The sequence below is a fragment of the Pogona vitticeps genome, chromosome 4 (genome assembly GCF_051106095.1).
Source record: "Pogona vitticeps strain Pit_001003342236 chromosome 4, PviZW2.1, whole genome shotgun sequence".
NCBI classification, from domain to species: domain Eukaryota; kingdom Metazoa; phylum Chordata; class Lepidosauria; order Squamata; family Agamidae; genus Pogona; species Pogona vitticeps.
The window spans coordinates 72,603,710-72,621,701 of NC_135786.1; the positions used below are offsets into that span (position 1 = coordinate 72,603,710).

At 39.8% G+C, this 17,992-nt stretch overlaps 1 protein-coding gene across 5 annotated transcripts in view; it reads right to left on the bottom strand.

The window, feature by feature from the left end:
* The window catches only part of DAB1 (DAB adaptor protein 1), a 790,680-nt gene that overhangs the window by 643,286 nt on the left and 129,402 nt on the right, over window positions 1-17,992 (bottom strand). The window lies entirely within an intron of this gene.

The window sequence follows — 17,992 nt, forward strand, 5'->3', positions numbered from 1 at the left end:
AACATTCAAGAAAATATGTGGGATGCTCTCCCCCCCACACACACACACAATTTCCAGGCATGTGAAGGCAAAGAGGAATTAAGGAATAATGTTATGGAATTTTGGCCATGAAATCTATAGAAATATTGAGTTTTGATAAGGACTTTTAACAAGCATAGGAAAAGAGGGCATCATAGAACCCTAGTAGGTGGAGTCACTCTTGTGTGTGTAGACTGGGGACTACAACTGCATATCTATATTTTTGAAAAAATAGAGTGAAAAACATAGTTGCAATCTTAGCTTGATGAATGTGTGGAATTATAGATTCCAGTTTACATTGAATTATTAATCCCAGCTAAAGTAAACTCACTGAATCACCAGGATTTGCATTCAGCGACTGGGTCATTCCATTTAGGAACAGATTCAATGGTTCTGCTCTATTTGGTACTAGCTATCAGATTTAGGCCTACAACTCTGAACAACAAAATTGTAGGCCTAAATCAGGAGTTTTGTATAGCATGTGCCATGATGAGTCTTCTAAAAGGTCATTCGGAAATGGGCACATCTTAGTTCAGCATTTACCTAGGCAGTTCTATTGACTCTCAGGACAGATGAGTGTGGTATCACCTTCACCCTTCATAGATAAAGGCTAAATCATAAGATCCATACAGCTTACCCCAATATGCATGGTACCTCAGTCACTGCTGGTATTTAGTGAGACAGGACAGATTTTAAACATTGCAAATAGGCATGATTATAGGCTTCTTTGACACTCTGGGCTATTGCAAGTTACGAAGTATAGCTTAGTGCTAATTAAAAAGTAAGACCTACAGTAAATACATCCATGTAATAACAAAACATTTAGCAGCTTACACCATTGTCCCAATCATGTTTTCTCAGAGGTAATTCCCATGTAAATATATACAGTATTACTTCCTGAATAGGTGGAAACATCACAAATTTATTCATTACAGGTTCAAAGGTTTACGAGGAGATGGAAGGCTCCACTTGCTCATTAGTAAAGCTTTTGTCCTTTTGTCCCTGTACAGGTTGGAGGGGCACTCCTGTTGTGGGGAATAAATTTCTTTCCCTGAGCAATAAACAAGAATAAAAGCCCTGAAGGTTTCCTTCCCTCTTGCTGGTCACTAAGATCTCAGGAATGCACGGAGAGCAGAGAGGTAGCGGGCATGCTGAATCTTTATGCAGGAAGCAGTTGAACCTTGATTGTACCTTAAAGAACAGAGGGTTCTTTAAGAAAAAAGATAATGCAGAATCATAACAGAGGGCATCTTTCTGGGCCCCAACTAAATGAAACAAAATACAATTATTTCCAAACAACCAACATATATCCTTCTTACATCTATCTAATGGCCTCTTAGTCACTCTCCACGAGAAGATTATTTTGGCTTCTTGGCTGTACTTATTGTTCTAACAGTGACCCAGCTATTTCTCCTTCATAAATAGGCAAAGAGACCGAGGGAACGTTTCTGTTGGGTAGCTTAAAGATTTTGAAATGAGCCTGTTTGGCTAATATAGGTGAGTCACTGCTGACATCACTGAAACTATATTGTCTGACATTAATCTACTCTTGGCACAGTGCCAGCCCTTAATATCGAGCACTAGCACTTGTTATTTGTAGTGCCACATGATGGCATGACTGAATCCGTTGCTGTGACAGAAAGCAAATAATACCTATTTGTATTGTTCAAATAAAATGCCAAGAGGATGAGAAAGGACTTTGTATTTTATTTTATACAGGCTGTCAATCAGTCTTCATACCCACTTATTCCTGCTTTGTCTAAAAGGGCGGGATAGAAATCTAATAAATAAATAAATACTCTTGGATGACTTGTCTACAGAATGTAAGGATTGCCTTGCTTGTAGTGAACAAGCTCTGTGTGTGACGGAAACAGTGCCCCAAATCCTGTTGTTTAGCATAGTAAATTGTAGGTTTCGTTGATTCTAATGGATCTTACAGCAGCTGTGACTTATTATGCTACAGTAAATCATAACTAGAGTCAGTCTATTTGAATCAATGGAATGTATGAAGGAACTGACTCACCAAATCCCCATTGATTCAGTGGGCCTACTCTGGTGTGATTTACTACACTAAGCAACAAGATTCTGGCCAGTGTATGGTACACTGATATAGAGGTTCCACTACCTACCATGGGCAACAGAAATTCCAAACGCTATCCCTCACGATGTAATTTTTTCTATATCCATCTGAATTATCTGCAGTGAAAAATGACAACATTTACATTTACAAATAGAGATGGGGATGAATTGCCATTTTAGTGATTTGTCCTGCTTCGTGATCTGTGAAAGTCGACGAAGCACAAAGCTTCCCCCATGAACTGACAAAGCACGAATTTATTTGTCAATTCATGGGGGGGGGGTTAGACAGCCTTAAAAAAAAAAACCCTAACCCCCCGCCACCCTGCCATGCCACCACGCCGCCCCACCACAACTTCATTTGCATTTCAGTTGGAGATATGCATTGTGTTGCAGTTTCTGTTGACATAGAATAGAATAACACTTTATTGTCATTGCATGCGCAACAAAATCACTAGAGTGCTATCCCGGCAGTGCACCACTCATTCAGCTAAAACTCTACGTAAACTCCTTACAAAAAATCAACATAATACAACAGCAACAAAATACATTTGCATGCAACCCTACAATAAATTTAGATACTGACATACAGTATTTTGCATCCCACAGATTTTAACATTTACAGGTTTTTCAAGAGATTGGTACTGAAGGATGGATGACAATGGTTGGACTTGTTGTAAATAATTTGTTTTATTCTCAGATATGTTACCCTGAGGGAAACGTCTTTTGAACTATAGGATATACATTTTAAAACACAATAGATAAATCATATTTCCAGTATAGCAGGTCAATTTGGTGGGCTTTATTATGATGGAAAAATACAAAAATTCCATACATACTGTATATTAAAAGGAATATGGTAGAAGCAATTTTTGATAATCCTATTCAAGTACAAATCATATCTAAGAAGAAGTCCTTTCTTTTGCATCTGATTTTTTTTAGGCAGCACTGAGGTGACATGGATCTTATGAATTAATCAGAACTGGTCCACATCAAAACATCCAAGTCTAAATTCAACTGGTGATCCCAACTACAGCAGACCCAATGAATAAATTGAATTTATATGTTTGCTCACCATTCAACAGGTAATTCAAGGAATCTCTTTGGGTTGGATCTAGAAATAAATTATAAGCCACAATATGGTAGGAATACTTCCTTCTTTCCTTGCATGTGCATATGAATTTGCAGCAATTGATTGAGGATAATTAGGAGGTGCTGATCACATGCCTGGTCACATGATTGCGTGTGCAACCACACATGGCACTGGCACCTTGTTAATTAGCCACCATGACTTTGGCTGAGATCTAGTAGTACATTCGAAGCTAGGGTGAGCCCATTGAATTAGTGGGAATTTGGTAAGTCAGCTCCTTTATAAGTTCCATTGATTCATCAGACCTAGTTGTGACTTACTGCTGGATTTCAGGTAATGTGTGGGAGAAAAAAACAACTGGATCCTGGGCAAAGAAATTTTGTGTATACCAAACAAAGAGAATGGCGAGTCAAGGAAGTAAAGGAGGTGGCATGATTAGAGATGGGCACTAATCAGAAAAATTGTGATTTGTTTTGATTCATGATTTGTCAAGGTTAACAAATCATGAATTACAAATTTACAATTTTTTCCCTGATAAATAACAAAACAATTCAATTCATTTTTTTTACTTTAAAACCCTATAAAATGCCCCCCAACACCCAGTGACACCAAATTCACAGGGAATCTTCCTGTGACTCTCCTATACAAGCCCTGCAAATCTGGGTTTCGGAGATCCAAGTTATATACCCACAAGGAGCCCGCCCCAGGAGAGTTCCTTTTAGTAGTTGGCTTGGGTAAACCCAGTCTTCACCAAACTTGGAGTGATTGTAGAGGGGAATCATGGAAAGGTCCTCTGTCATTTTGGCATCTCTAGGTGTCCGGGGGACTCTTTGTGAGTGTAAAACTTTGACATCTGAAACCCAATCTTCATCAAACATTGCAAGATTGTAGAGGAGAGTCAGAGGAAGCAATTTTGGTGTCTCTAGGTGCCTTGGGGGACTGCTTTATAGCCAAATGACTTAACAAATGAACATTGTTAAAAATTCATTATTTGTGATTCTTTGGGGACATTGATTCGTACAAATACAAATTGATGAATTAGTGATTTTTGAATGAATTTGGTGATTCAATTTTTAATTTGCACCCATCTCTAGGCGTCATCCCTAGACTAATATGCTCTGCACAATGCAGGGACAGACATATAGTGAATTGTGTATATTTCAGAAAACTATACAGAATACATTCCTATTTCACATCATATCTTATTAATAATGATTCATTGACAGTCAAGGCACTGAGCTTGCCAATCCATGTGCCAGTGCCACTCCGAGCTCATAGAAAGGAAAGACGAGGTACAGAAAAGAACATCTGACTCTTTGTGAGCTTCAAAAATTGGCAGAAATGAAAAGGTAAAGCTCCAAACTAACCGAGTTTTATTGCTAGTGGTGTGAGCAATAACAGTTTCCCAGCCTAGGAAATGCTGAAATAATCTCCTTCCTAGTGTGTATAGATTTTTAAGACATGACAGCTAAAACAACGTTACAAGCCTGGGTACTTGACAGAACAGTTTGCTGAACACAGTGCTACGGAAGTTGTTTTTGTTTTTGTTTTTGTTTTAATTTCCTAGCTGCAGACATTTGCTTTCCTCATGTATTCATGAACAGTGTGCATTTCATTTATTTCATTCTGCATTCAATGTTTTATGCATATTTAATTATTTTTAACCTACAGAAAAGACTGCAGAATAACTACCAGGCTCCAACCTAGAATGGTTAAATAGATGCCAGAACACAATTAAGCTGCAGACGTCCCAGTCAGCCTTGTGAAGATTGCATCTGTTGCCTAAATGGTTAGCATGGACATTTACTAGAAAGGTAAGATCTATAAGAAAGGGTATCCCATGAGCAATAAGAGGTGGGAATTCAGGAAAACCAATTTATAGTACTGAAGAGCATAGATCTACATGCCTGAAACTTTGCACTTCAGAGGCTGTAGTTTAGGTTTTCCCATTCCCTGACTTATATCTACTATGATATCTGCATAGCTTAAGTATGGAGGGAGTAGGAATCAAAGCATTGGGCTCCTCAAAGTGACCAGAAAAAAACCTTTAACCCTTTTGAGAAGCCCATAAAAACAAACATTTTTATACATGTGCTTTTAGAAAAACCCATGGATTTATTCCATTAGCAGGCTACAGAATTTAGATTCCTAGAATGCACAAGAGGACAAATTCTAGACAGCAAAACCAAAGTCATAATTTTCATGGATTGCCTTCAGCCCAAAGTAGAAATTATGCCAATTGCATGACTGCATTAGCATATCTTTAAGCAGAGGCAAGGAGATTTAAATGTGTTCTCATTCCCTGGAGTCAGGAGGACCAACATGGGATGAATCCAGGATTGTCATTCTGCAGATGGAGGGCCCCTTTCATGGAAGATGCATTCACCTCATTTTGGGGGGTGGGGGGTCTTACCTTCCTTCTGTTAGAGATGCTAGGCACAACCCAACTTGTATTGAAAATGGGCATCTTTGCATGGGAAGAACTAGGGGAAATCTTGTCAGCTTACTTAATCTGTCCTTTTCTGTAGTGACTACAATGGTGCCTCAATTTACGACCATAATCTGTTCCAGAAGATGGATGTAACTCAAAATGGTTGTGTCAAAACACCATTTCCCATAGGAATGCATTGAAATGCAATTAATTCGTTCCGGCTGACGAAAAAAAATCACCAAAAAAATCAGTGCAAGACTCATTGGAAACACGATTAATTCCTTCCAGCTGAAGGCACCACTGTATTCTTATCTTGCTTTCATCTAGACTCTAGCTCTTTCTACGCTGTTATTTCTGAAATTATTGGTGTCAGTTTCTTCTTCTTCTGGCATTGACTCTCTTGAACCTTCTAAACCTTTATCATAGCTTTCTTCCTAAATGTCAGAGGGAATCTGATAGTTGTTGTAGGTTTTTTGGGTTCTTTGGCCATGTTCTGGAGGTTTTTCTTCCTAACATTTCACCAGTCTCTGTGGCCGGCATCTTCAGAGGACAGGAGTGAGAACTCTGTCTGTGTCCTGTCCTCTGAAGATGCCAGACACAGAGACTGGCAAAATGTTAGGAAGAAAAACCTCCAGAACATGGCCAAACAGCCCGAAAAACCTACAACCATCAGATCCTGGCCGCGATGGCCTTTGAGAATACATTCCTGTAATATTTCTATATCTCTGAAATAAGCATTATTATTTTTCCTAGATAAGAAATCATTGGTCAGGTCAGCAAAACCAGACTGAATCAGGGATGTTTGTGTGCTTCCAGAGCAACCACCAGTGGCAAACGAGAAGCTCACTGGCTATCCACAAGACAGAGCCATCCACAGAGCTTTTATGTGCCATCTGATACTGGAATGTGTGTGTCTGTGGTTAAAACATTTTTAATGAAAGACACCCAGCATTTTGAATGAGGGAAATGAATGTTTGTTATTCTTTCTTATCTAGCATAGTTATTTTATTAAACAGTTTCTTCAGAAATGAGTTTGTGTGTGAGACATGGGCTGAATGGCTATATTCCGTTTGTGTGGACTTTAACTACCTAGGGTAGAATTAGTGTGCTAGGTAGTGTCTTCTCTCCCTTCCACTTTTGCTCTCCTCCTCGTCCTTATTTATTGTAATTCAGCTCTTGTGCAATGGCTGCAAGGCTGTATGTGGGCAGGAGTCAATCCTCCTGCTTGCTACAACCCAGAAACTGATGTTGGCCTTGCATAGCCTCCACCTGCACATCATCTCATGGCCTTTCATGTGTGCCTCATTTTGTGCGGATGGGTGTTTTCATGGAGATCCAGAAACACACAAACATATTCACAGACCCAAACAAAGATTGAGTCAAGAGTGTCACCAAAATAGCATAAGGCTGGTCAGGGACCTAGCTGTGTTCCCCATTCGGACATCAAGCAGGTTGGGGTCCTGCTCCATATCCCTCATAATAAATCAGGGTTTGGTTATACTTGCCATCCAGATATTCAAGGGGGCTGAAAGATCCAGCATTCTCTTATCATGGTGGCCAAACAGAAGCCTATGGCAAGCCACAACAGTTAATGCCAACAGTATCCTCCAGTTTTCCAACAACGGCTACGTAGGGGCATGCTTCATTTCCTGCCAACGGACAGTCTACAGTGTCCTACTGTTATATACCTCATGTATTTGGGTACATGCATACAAAATGTACATGAAACAATTGACTAGACTAGCAATCCAAACAGAAGTAAGCCACTGGACTTACTTCCAATAAATATGTACAGGATTGCACTGCAAGTATTATTTAGATACAGAAAAAAACCTTTTCAATTAACTTCTCTTATCAAAACTAGCAGGAATTCATCTCTGAAAAGTCATGTAGTAAAAGGAACAGCAGTGACCTTAATTTGCCATAGAGATATTTGATGGGTAAGAGAAGCTGCTCTGCTAATATTGTTGAAGCCCTATATACTGCTTAATGAGTGAGAGGTCTTAAACCCAGAGGCACTGTGTTAATTACAAAGGGATGTTTAATGAAGAAGGCCATAATTATCTAACCTTGTCATCTATAGAATTAACAAGGCATGATAATGAAGGGAAGTCATAAAGCAAAGAAGGCACTTCCAAGTCAAATGTGCACATGCAGTTTTTCAATTAAAGAAAAAAAATCTCTGTGTGTGCACACACATTCTAAATACCTTATAATTTTGTTTATGTATACATGGAGCAATGATGAACATGAGCTAGAGGCTGAGTTTAAGAACCTCTAAAATGCCAGATGTTCACACATTTTGATTATTCTTGTTAATGCATTAATTAATGGGAGGTGAGAGGGAAAGTTAATCAGTTTAATCTGGAGAAATAAGCAGAGAGCTTACAGAATGAAGAGATACAGATGAGAAAGACATCTTACACTGTGAACTGCTGTGTATGCACAAAACATAATTTCAAGTGAAATTTAACAGTGAGCCCATATGGCAAATGTTTTATTTATTCAAGTTAAGAATTCGAAACAATTTTTTTAAAAAGATGGCCGTGTTCCAAAGCGGGCCTTAGCACAGCAGCAGTAGCTTTGTATTCATCAACTTTACTGATGTGTTTGAGCTACAGATTTCCTCAGCACAGAGTTTTTGTTAAGACATCTTCCTTGGCAGCAAAATACTTAAGATATTTAAATTCAACACAGCATAAAGAAGTGTAAAGCACTGTTTCAGAAGGATCAAGTGTTCTTACAAATATATGCAAATACATACATATAACAAAGCAATTTACATGTACCCAAAGTCTCAAAGTGAGCATATTTGCTTTGATCAAAACTTATAATGGGTTTATCTCTAGGACATAAAAACAATGTCTGCCTTCAGGAAAATAGCAGTGGCTGTACACTGCTGAAGTAAGTCCCCTTTTCTTAGTTGCCATAGCTGCTTTTGAACACCATAAGGTTTGGCTAAACACTTCCATAGCAATCCTTTATCTTCCTGTATTTTTGCCAGTGTGAAATATCTCTGTAGATTGCAAATTGGCATGCAGTGTTTATGAGTGAACATTAATTCCCCTCCCTAGAATGCTGTCAAGAATGCTGGGGAGGGGGAACATTTATAAGAACGAATGGCTTGCGGTATTATTTGTAGACAATGTGCTGACATCTAAAATGGAACAGAATGAAGCATTAAAGGGAAGTTTACAAATTAGGACTAAAAATAGTTATAAGAACTGATTCCGGAAAGGCAACTTCCCAGTTTGATTCATATGCTAAAGCAAAACTTGTTTTGCCCCACTGTAATATTGCACAATTTCAGTTTGATAAGCTCCTAAGGACAGAATGTAACTCACCTTCTGATGGGCATGAACCGCCAGTGTTCTGGCTTCCCTGCCCTGCCTCCTCCAGGTGCTGCCTCTGAGCAGATGCCCACCAGCTGGGAAGGGCACCAAACCATCAAATGCCTGTTGTGGTGGTAAACCTGGTGTCACTGAGAAGTGGCAATCCAACCTATTCTACTTATGATTCACTACTGCCCAATTTTAGCAGTCTACTTCTTCATTGCCATTCCTCCTCTATTCCATTCTAGTGCCTGTTCACCTTCCTATATTGATATTGAAACTGGACCTCATGCCAATAAATGGACCCTGAGACACTTACATGCAGCAAAGGCAGGATTTGCACCTGGGCCTGGGAACCCATCCAGCAATGGGGAAAATAAAAGTGGATTAGAATCACAGGTCAGAAGGAGCTGTCCAGATCTTTAACACAAGACAGATTCAGAGCTGAGCAGATGGATGCAGAGTCTGCCCATAGCAAGAAAAGTTGCAAGACATCACAGACAGATGGCATCTAACCAGAAGCAGTTCAACTCCAGCACCAGAGGTCATCCAATGGGCTTTTGAACATCAGGAAAGATTTGCAAACAAAATACTGTACCTCCAAACTCAATTGTTGGTGTGTGTGTGTGTGTCAAGATGTGAAATTTTGTTTGTAGAGGGTGTTAAATAATTAAAGGAGCTGTAGAAAAAAGCAGCCTTCAAAATGAAAGTGCTTTTAAAAATAAGGCTTGAACAATAGTTTACTAAAATCACTGCAAAACAATTAGCCAGCTTTCTAGTTGAGCAAGGCCACTGTACAATAACACTTCTGATAGTTGAACATGTTTTACAAATAACAACAAAGCATAAACAAAAGAGAGGATCAAAAGCATATTGAAACAAGTAGAGTGTATTTATGTTACAATGTGTCAATATGATTGGAAATAGTGCTTGCAGGCCTTATAACTTGCATTCTTTGTAACTACAATACATTGGTGCTACAGTGCCTTGGTGTTACAGTATCTTGATGTGCCATAGCCTTTATTTTACAGACCTTTGTTTCTCCAGGCTTCACAAAATTTTAGTCAAAACAATGATGTTATCATCATAGTGGCAACATGCCAGATTCTGAATTAGAAGCCCTTGAATTACAGTAGGTGCTACAACAATAGAAATCCCTATTATTTTTCCCCCTTGGTGCATCAAAGTGCTATAGCTTGCAGGTTCTGGAAAAGACAGTTACAGAGCACTAGAGGCTACCTATAACATTGCCATCTGCTATCCACAGAATGACCTTTTTCCAGGCTGAGACAGTCAGCTTAGATGGTAAATTTTTGGGGGTGGCAGTCAGCACCCTGTGATGTTCTCCAACAGCTTTCAGCCATTCACATGGACACTACCTTGTCCCTGAGGACCATCAGACAGATGGATAGAAGGAAGAGAAGCACCCCTGCCATCATCATCCTCCTTCTCTCCCTTCTGGTGACTGCTGCAGGAGTGGTGGACAGTGGGCAGAAGATGGCAGCATTTCCTGCCATAGGGGCAGAGGAGCTTTCAATAGTGATGTATCTAGTCTTAGCCCTGCCCAATGAAAGAAATCCAGAGTTAGACCCTTTGTGATAGATGACAGTCCAGCTTTTTTTTGACAAAGAAGAGCCCACCCTGCCTTTCCACCACGTAATTAGCCCTATCGTCAAATCTCACCAACCACTGAAAAATTAATCCTCCTAATGTTCAAGCAAAACACAACTATCCAAAAGGAAGGACACATTCAGATCAAGGCCAAGTAAGAGGATCAGGAAATCCAATTCTGAGCATGCCCCAGTACAAGCAGCATGCTAGCCTGCTCTGATGAATTCCAATAGCACAAAGGCCGAAGTAGGTATATCAGCTTACAATATAACTCAATATAAATTAGTATACAGTGTTAAAAAGCATGAGCTCCATGATACAGATAACTGACTCAGAATCCAGTTGGAACTTCATCAGTGTAGCTAAAGATTAAAAAAATCAGATCCAGTCCTGCCTTAACTGCCACTGACAACATCCAAAGAATAGATTAAGGAGGGGGTGCTTTTTGTGCTAGTAGTGGAAGTTTCACTTTCATGAGCCACGAGATGAATCTTCCTCATGTAGGTGCTGGTGATTGCTTTCTAGTTTACCGGTATAATATCTGAAGGTGAATGTTATTTGATTTTATTTGATATAATGGCCTCAAGTTACATGAAGTCAGATTTTGTCTGAATATCAGGGGGAAAAACTTTCAGATTTTTTTGAAGCAATACAACAATGGAAAAATTGCCTTGAAAAATATAGAGTCCTCCAACACTGGATGCATTCAAGAGGGAGTTAGCCAATCATCTGTCAGATTAGATGCCTGCATTGAGCAAGGGATTGGACTCAACGTCCTTATAGGCCCCTTCCAATTCCATTATTCTATGATTTTATGATCCTATATTGTACATATTTTCTACTGCATAAAAGCAGTTCATCTAAGATCTGACTAACCTTTTGTTATGCTGGAGGAAAAGTACACCATTCTTCCATTTTAGATGTTGTGATAAAGCAACATACAAGAAGGAACTCTGCTGATCTTACTGTAGTGAAAAAGATGTTTTGTCTTATGCCTCTGTCCATAGATTTTTCAAGGGCACAAATTGGAGGTGGTACAGAGATGGAACAGTTAGAACTGAATTTTTCCCAGTGAGAGAAATATTAAACTTATTCTGGCATTTTTCAAATTGATGTATCTGTTTGAAATGCACGCCAGAAGAAAGCACTCAGCAGCAGGGACAAATAATTGCATATGCATAACTACTTTGCCATAGAGTTAATTGCAGTATGATAAAATAGAGGTAATGAATAGAAATAACTTCATTTTAATAATGTATGCAATGGACGCATACTACTCAATATGTATGTGCTCACATTACATCAGCAGAGTACAACTCTTTGCTATACACCCACCATGCAGACTGTTGCTGTTGTTACTTTTATTTGTCATCAAGTCATTTCTGATTTATGGCAGACAGATTGCAAAAAATCAGGACCCACCTAGATACCTTTTTTGACTTCTCAGATCATATAACCTCTTCATAGCAACATATTAAAATTGGGAAGTAACAATAAGGAGGAAAAGACTGCTATATTATTTGCTGTCATCGAGGATGTACATCAATGGAGTCAGTATTCCAGAAATTCGATAACTGGGTTACCGACAACATTTCCTGACAGCTCTGACACTTCCATTTTCACTTCTTCAGTGCTCAGGCTCCTTATCATTAGCATGGCTCCACTCTATAATTTGTGTTAAATGACTTCCATTGATGAGACTGAAGGAAATGGCTCCCAAACTTTTCATTTTGACCTTATAAAGTCATCTAATTGGCATGGAGCCTTCAGGCTATTTGAGCTTCTACTGGACTTAAAAGCACTCATCAGAGCTACTAGATTGTACAAAGGGATATTTTAGACACTGCATATAAATGGTTCACACCCAGAGTAACTAACCACGAATTATGTTCTGATGCTAGAATGTCAGGAGTCGTACTTCTTATACATTTGCAAATATATTCTCATTTTATAACTCTGCTTAGAAGCCTGCCTTTCCGCCTTTTTGTCCCTCCCGTTTAGGTGATAATTTAGGCATCACTACAAATATGGACAAAAAGAAGACATACATTTTCATCAAAACAGAAAATATGCCCACCCCCAAACTCACCAAAGGGGCTGTGTTCGTCATCCAGGGGAGACTGCAGTTGACGGCATTGTGGCAGTGCCATTTTTGGAGGCTGCCAGCTGTCTCCTTTCTGGGAGGCAGTGTGGCAACACAGAGGATCATGAGGTGGCAGTCCCAGCCAACGAGGTTAGCCAGGGGGTATCTTCTTCTCCCACAAGTGGTCCAGAATGGACAGTTCAAATCTGGGCCATCTTTGGGGTTTCAGAAGAAGAAAGACACAAGCTCAAACTGCCATTCAGGTGTTTTTTTTTAACCTTCTTTCACCCACCCTGCCTTTGTGCATTTGGTGTTTGATATTAGCATTTAAAAAGAGTTCTGTGTGTTCCGTCTTAGTTTTCTTGAAGGCAGTTGGAAGCATGAAGATGGATCAGGCAGGTGCTTGGAAGTACCTCGGTTTGCAAACGCCTCAGTTTACGTAAATTCTGGTTTACGAACTGAGATCCCTAAGACATAAAGTCCCAGTTTTCGTTGTTTTGTTTTATTTTTTTTCACACTACGAAAAGGGTTTTCCCAGGGCTCACTGCACCTATAGAGCCACCTCTTTTGTAGCACAACTGGCATTTGGGTTTGTGAAATTTCCATACTATGTCACGTTGCATAAAATGGATCCGTTTCGCAAACCAAGGTACTACTGTAGTTGGATGGGGATAGGGTCAGGCAGGTGCTTGGAAGACTGAGGCTGAGAGAGAGAGAGAGAGAGAGAGAGAGAGAGAGAAGACCTTATAGTTGGCTGTGCAGAAGCACCAGCTTTCACATTGGGCAGGTACATCACTTACTGACCATGATATCAGAAAAGCATAGACTGCCCCTTGCAGAGGCACTCTGAGAAACCTCTAGCCACCATTGTCTTGGCACTGCTGTTCTGCAGGGCCTAGACAAAGAGGAGGATTAAAAAGAATGGCATAGGAAAAGAGTGGTCTATGACCAGAGAAACCCAGAATCAGAAGGACTCAGAGATCCAAGGGCAGCCCAATCATCTCTCTGGTGCTAGAAGTCACTGCTTTTTTTCTTCTGTGTATGTTTAGTATGCACTGGGTATTGATTGACATGGACCTCATGTACTCTCACATCATTATGATTTCATTCCTTTTATTTCATGCTTTGACGTAAAGAGAATTGAAGGGTATGACACAGTGACCAGAGCAATGTCACTTCTCCTAATGACTTAACTGAGCTTTCATGTGTGGGCCCCCACCCCCAGACCAAAACTGATGCTCTGCATTCTGCTACTGAGGGACTGTCTACTACGGCAGCAATTCCATTGATTGTGGTAATGCGGTGGACCCGTTTGTCAAGTTCTTGGAATAAATTTGGTCATGCCTTAAACTCATCTGTGATAACACTTGATCATCCATTAAGCTATTCCATGTTTCAATAACTCTCTTTCTTTGGCTCTTAACATTTTCAGAGTAATCAAAGGGACAATTCATTCACAACATTAATATTTGCTCACTACAATGAGGACCTTGCAGCATCATTATTCACCTGAATTTCAAAGGCAGAGCATGTTCAGCACAGTACCATTGACTAGTCGTGCATGGGCTTGGACTTAATAAGACAAAACTGACTGTGCCCAGATAAGCTAAACTTACTTTGTCCAAATAAGATTCCTTCCTGAATTCTATTGGTTTTCAGACATTTACAAATGAGGAGTATACTTGAATTTGTTTCTTATATTCTAAAAAAAGCTTGATTATGTTCCCCTTCTTCCCTTTCCTTTTTTTACAAAAACTCTCCAACAAAACACAATGCCTCATATCTTGATAAAGACTATTGGACAGCTCACATGTTTGGCAACAGAGGTGCAATCAGAGACTAGCCCAAGTTACTATATGCACAATTCTGGGGCAGTGATAACACAATACCTCTTGAGTGTCACAAAATTTTGAAATGATGGCAAATCCTGCTGGTGAACGATTATCATTATATGATTTTGCTAATGTCTGTGATTATTTTGAGAAATGGAAACTAAATCCTATCTTCTCTATAAATTTAAGAATTTGTGGGAGGGGAGGGACAGGGACAGTCACCTTATGCGATGCTTCTCTATATTGCTTCACTGAAGTTCTGAAAACTGTGGACACAGGGCTAAATCCAGTTTGTCAGCTAGAATAGACACATAATTCCTTCTTAAAACAACAACCATGTAAATCTCACATGAATAGATAGCAACCACATCTATTTTTTCAAGAAGTAGATCTCAAACTAATATCTCTGCTGTTTTTGTGCTGTTAATGGATGTGTTTCTTCTAATAGCATTCCCTGGGCTTCAATGTTCAGGCACGCTGCTGCTGAAGCAACCTGAAGATCCTAATTTATTGGACACAAGTGATTTAGTGTGCTTTTGGGGGATTGTTTTTATTTCTTGTGTTTGGGTATGAAGGTGGGGGTATTTATTTGATATTGGGATGACTGTTCAGAGTAATGATCCCACTAAGTAAAGTGGGATATGGATGGATGGATGGATGGATGGATGGATGGATGGATGGATGGATGGATGGATGGATGGATGGATGGATGGATGGATAGATAGATAGATAGATAGATAGATAGATAGATAGATAGATAGATAGATAGATAGATAGATAGATAGATAGATAGATAGATAGATAGATAGATAGATAGATAGATAGATAGATAGATAGATAGATAGATAGATAGATAGATAGATAGATAGATAGATAGATAGATAGGAAACAAATTAAGAAAGAAAGAGTGAAGTCACACATGTCACATGACTAACATGCAACCTCTCATATCACACAACTACAGATTACTGCAGAATCAAATGGATCGTTAGCTGGATTATTAATCAAACTGCAGAGCAACTATGGCTCACAGACTTGGAGCATAAGATGCTTTTGATTATCAGGCACAATGCCGTTTGCATCTGAGACTCCCCTGTCCCCTGTCAGTTTGGCTGCACTTCTCAGAGGACATTGTGAGGGACAGATGCTTCATTTTAGCAACAATATGTTGTTGTGAACTATTATGCTTATCCTGACAAGTATTTTATGCTGATTTGATCTTGGATTGGTAATTAAGATCCTTTAGATTTTCAAAAGTTATGCTTCACCAGGTTGATTGTACGGGTTTCTCTCTAGTTCCAGAAAATGGTGTTCTGTCTTTTGATTCTCCCTGGAGGCATTGCTGTAGACTGCCATGATGAGCTTCAAAGTTTTCTGCAAGCCATTGGTTATTCCTACCACAGAAGAAAAGGGATCTTGAATGAGCACATTTAATGGGCACCATTTATGCAATAGGAGAAACCAGTGTTCTGGCAAACCAAACACTGCAAGTCTGGGGGAAAAGAATTGACTCAGCATTGTTTTTACAAATGTTTACTAAAAGGGGATGTTGACTATTTTGTATCCTGCCCATAGGGCTGTTTTTCTACTCAGAACTCTTTCATTGTTCAGATAGGTTTTTATCACTCTGAGCTTCAAGCACAACCGTGAGCATATACTCATAGGTTGAGCAAGAGAGAATATAGCCACAAGCCCTGTCTATCTGTCAAGAGGCCTATGGCATGAGGGGTGCCACAGCAGAAATACCGTGTTCCCTTGTGCTCTTTTTCACATTGACAAGAAGTTTGTAGCCCACAATAATTTAAGAATGAATTTTCAATTAGATAAATTATTTATGGGGTACCCAGGAAACACAATTTCTTGCTACCTTGTGGGAGATCTGCATTTGAAACACATGCGCTAGGGGGCTGCGGGGCCCAATCTTGTCACAAAGCTAGCAATAAATAATCATCTGCCTGTAGATGTGAATGCACAACCATCATGGTATCAATATTCATAAGGGTTTCACAGTAAAGCTCTGAGAGTGTCAGGGAGACAGTTAACTAGCATGCAACTGTTTAGGATGCAGGTTCCGTCATCAGCAGGTCTGAAACAGAATAGATGGCAGAACACAGATAGGAGTTAGAGGCAAAGACTGACTTTGCTCATTATTTTAATTCCAGCAGCAGCAGCAGGCTTCAAGTGAAGCTAGAGCTTGCTTCGCTGCCATAAGAGATATAGAAATGGCAACTCTTATGTAAAAATGGGCATTTTCAAGCCATCACCAGAAGAAAAGAGCTAACTGTTAGACAAATACCTGAGATTAGCTTGTCTAGTACCTCACCCAGTGTCATTTTCATATGAACATTAATTTCTATAGTGGGACATCTGGTTTCACAGGGGGAAAGTGATGGATTCTCATCCTGGAAGACCTGTAATTTCAGGAAAATGGCCAGCAAGAAGTCCTGTTTCTCCTTCTGTGGTTATCGTTTTGAAGGAACATGAAGAAAATTAAATGTTGGGACTCTTGCCCTCCAGGACTGAGTCTGAAGGAGGAAAATGCTCCTTGACATCTGTTGCGCTGTGTAAAAAAAAAATCATCACCTGAAAATAGACCGGGCACCAGTTCCTACACAACTGACAGAAATGAAGGACTATTGAAAGTTTTCTGGTCAAATTGGTGCCCTGGTCTTAGACAGCTTTCTGCATCCCCAGCAGCATAATCAACACATACCATATACAGCCAAGCTATCACCCATGAAGAGGCAAAATGAAGTTTAAGCATATACTGGCCGAAAGCCAATCGTATAGCTATGCAAATGGTGTAACTTCTGGATATAAATTCTCCCATGTTAAACAATCACCATAAACATTATCAACTGCAGGTTGAGTCACACAACTTTGCATGCAACAGATTATGTCTGAGGTGAGTTCTCAACTTAAGGCAGTTTGCTTCCAGCATAACAAGGCAAGGGGATTTCAACCACCATCTGAATCTACCTCCTTGAGCAAAGAGGAGTGTTTCCCTTAGCAGATGTATGTATAGTCAGGAGTTTCTTTTAAACTCATTGAGGATGATATTGCTGTAGAGTTAGACAGCAGTTCAGATGCCCTGTCATCCAACGTCTCGCTGATGTAAGAAAATCACAGCTGAAGCATTCTGGCAGTGGGAACAGGCCCTCAGACAGCCCCTTTCCGGGACAGTTTAGCTTGCATTTCCTGTTTTGGCAAGGGGTTAGACTTGATGACTCCGGGGATGGTTTGGTTTGCTCCAGTGATCATGTTGTGTGATTGCTGGAAGAAAAGAGCAAACCAACTGGGCACCACTGTGTATCAAATAGCAGGAGTAATGCCCATCTGAGCACCATCTAAACTGAGTGAGAAAAGAAAGAAAAAGTCTTTTTCCAGAATGGAGAAGGCTAAGTATTGACACAAGTCTTTCACTTTGCTTTGCAAACCATCTGGCACAGCTGATGCATGACAATGCAGCACACAGTGCATGGTGACTTCATCTGAGCCCTCCCTGGCATCTCTGTGGTT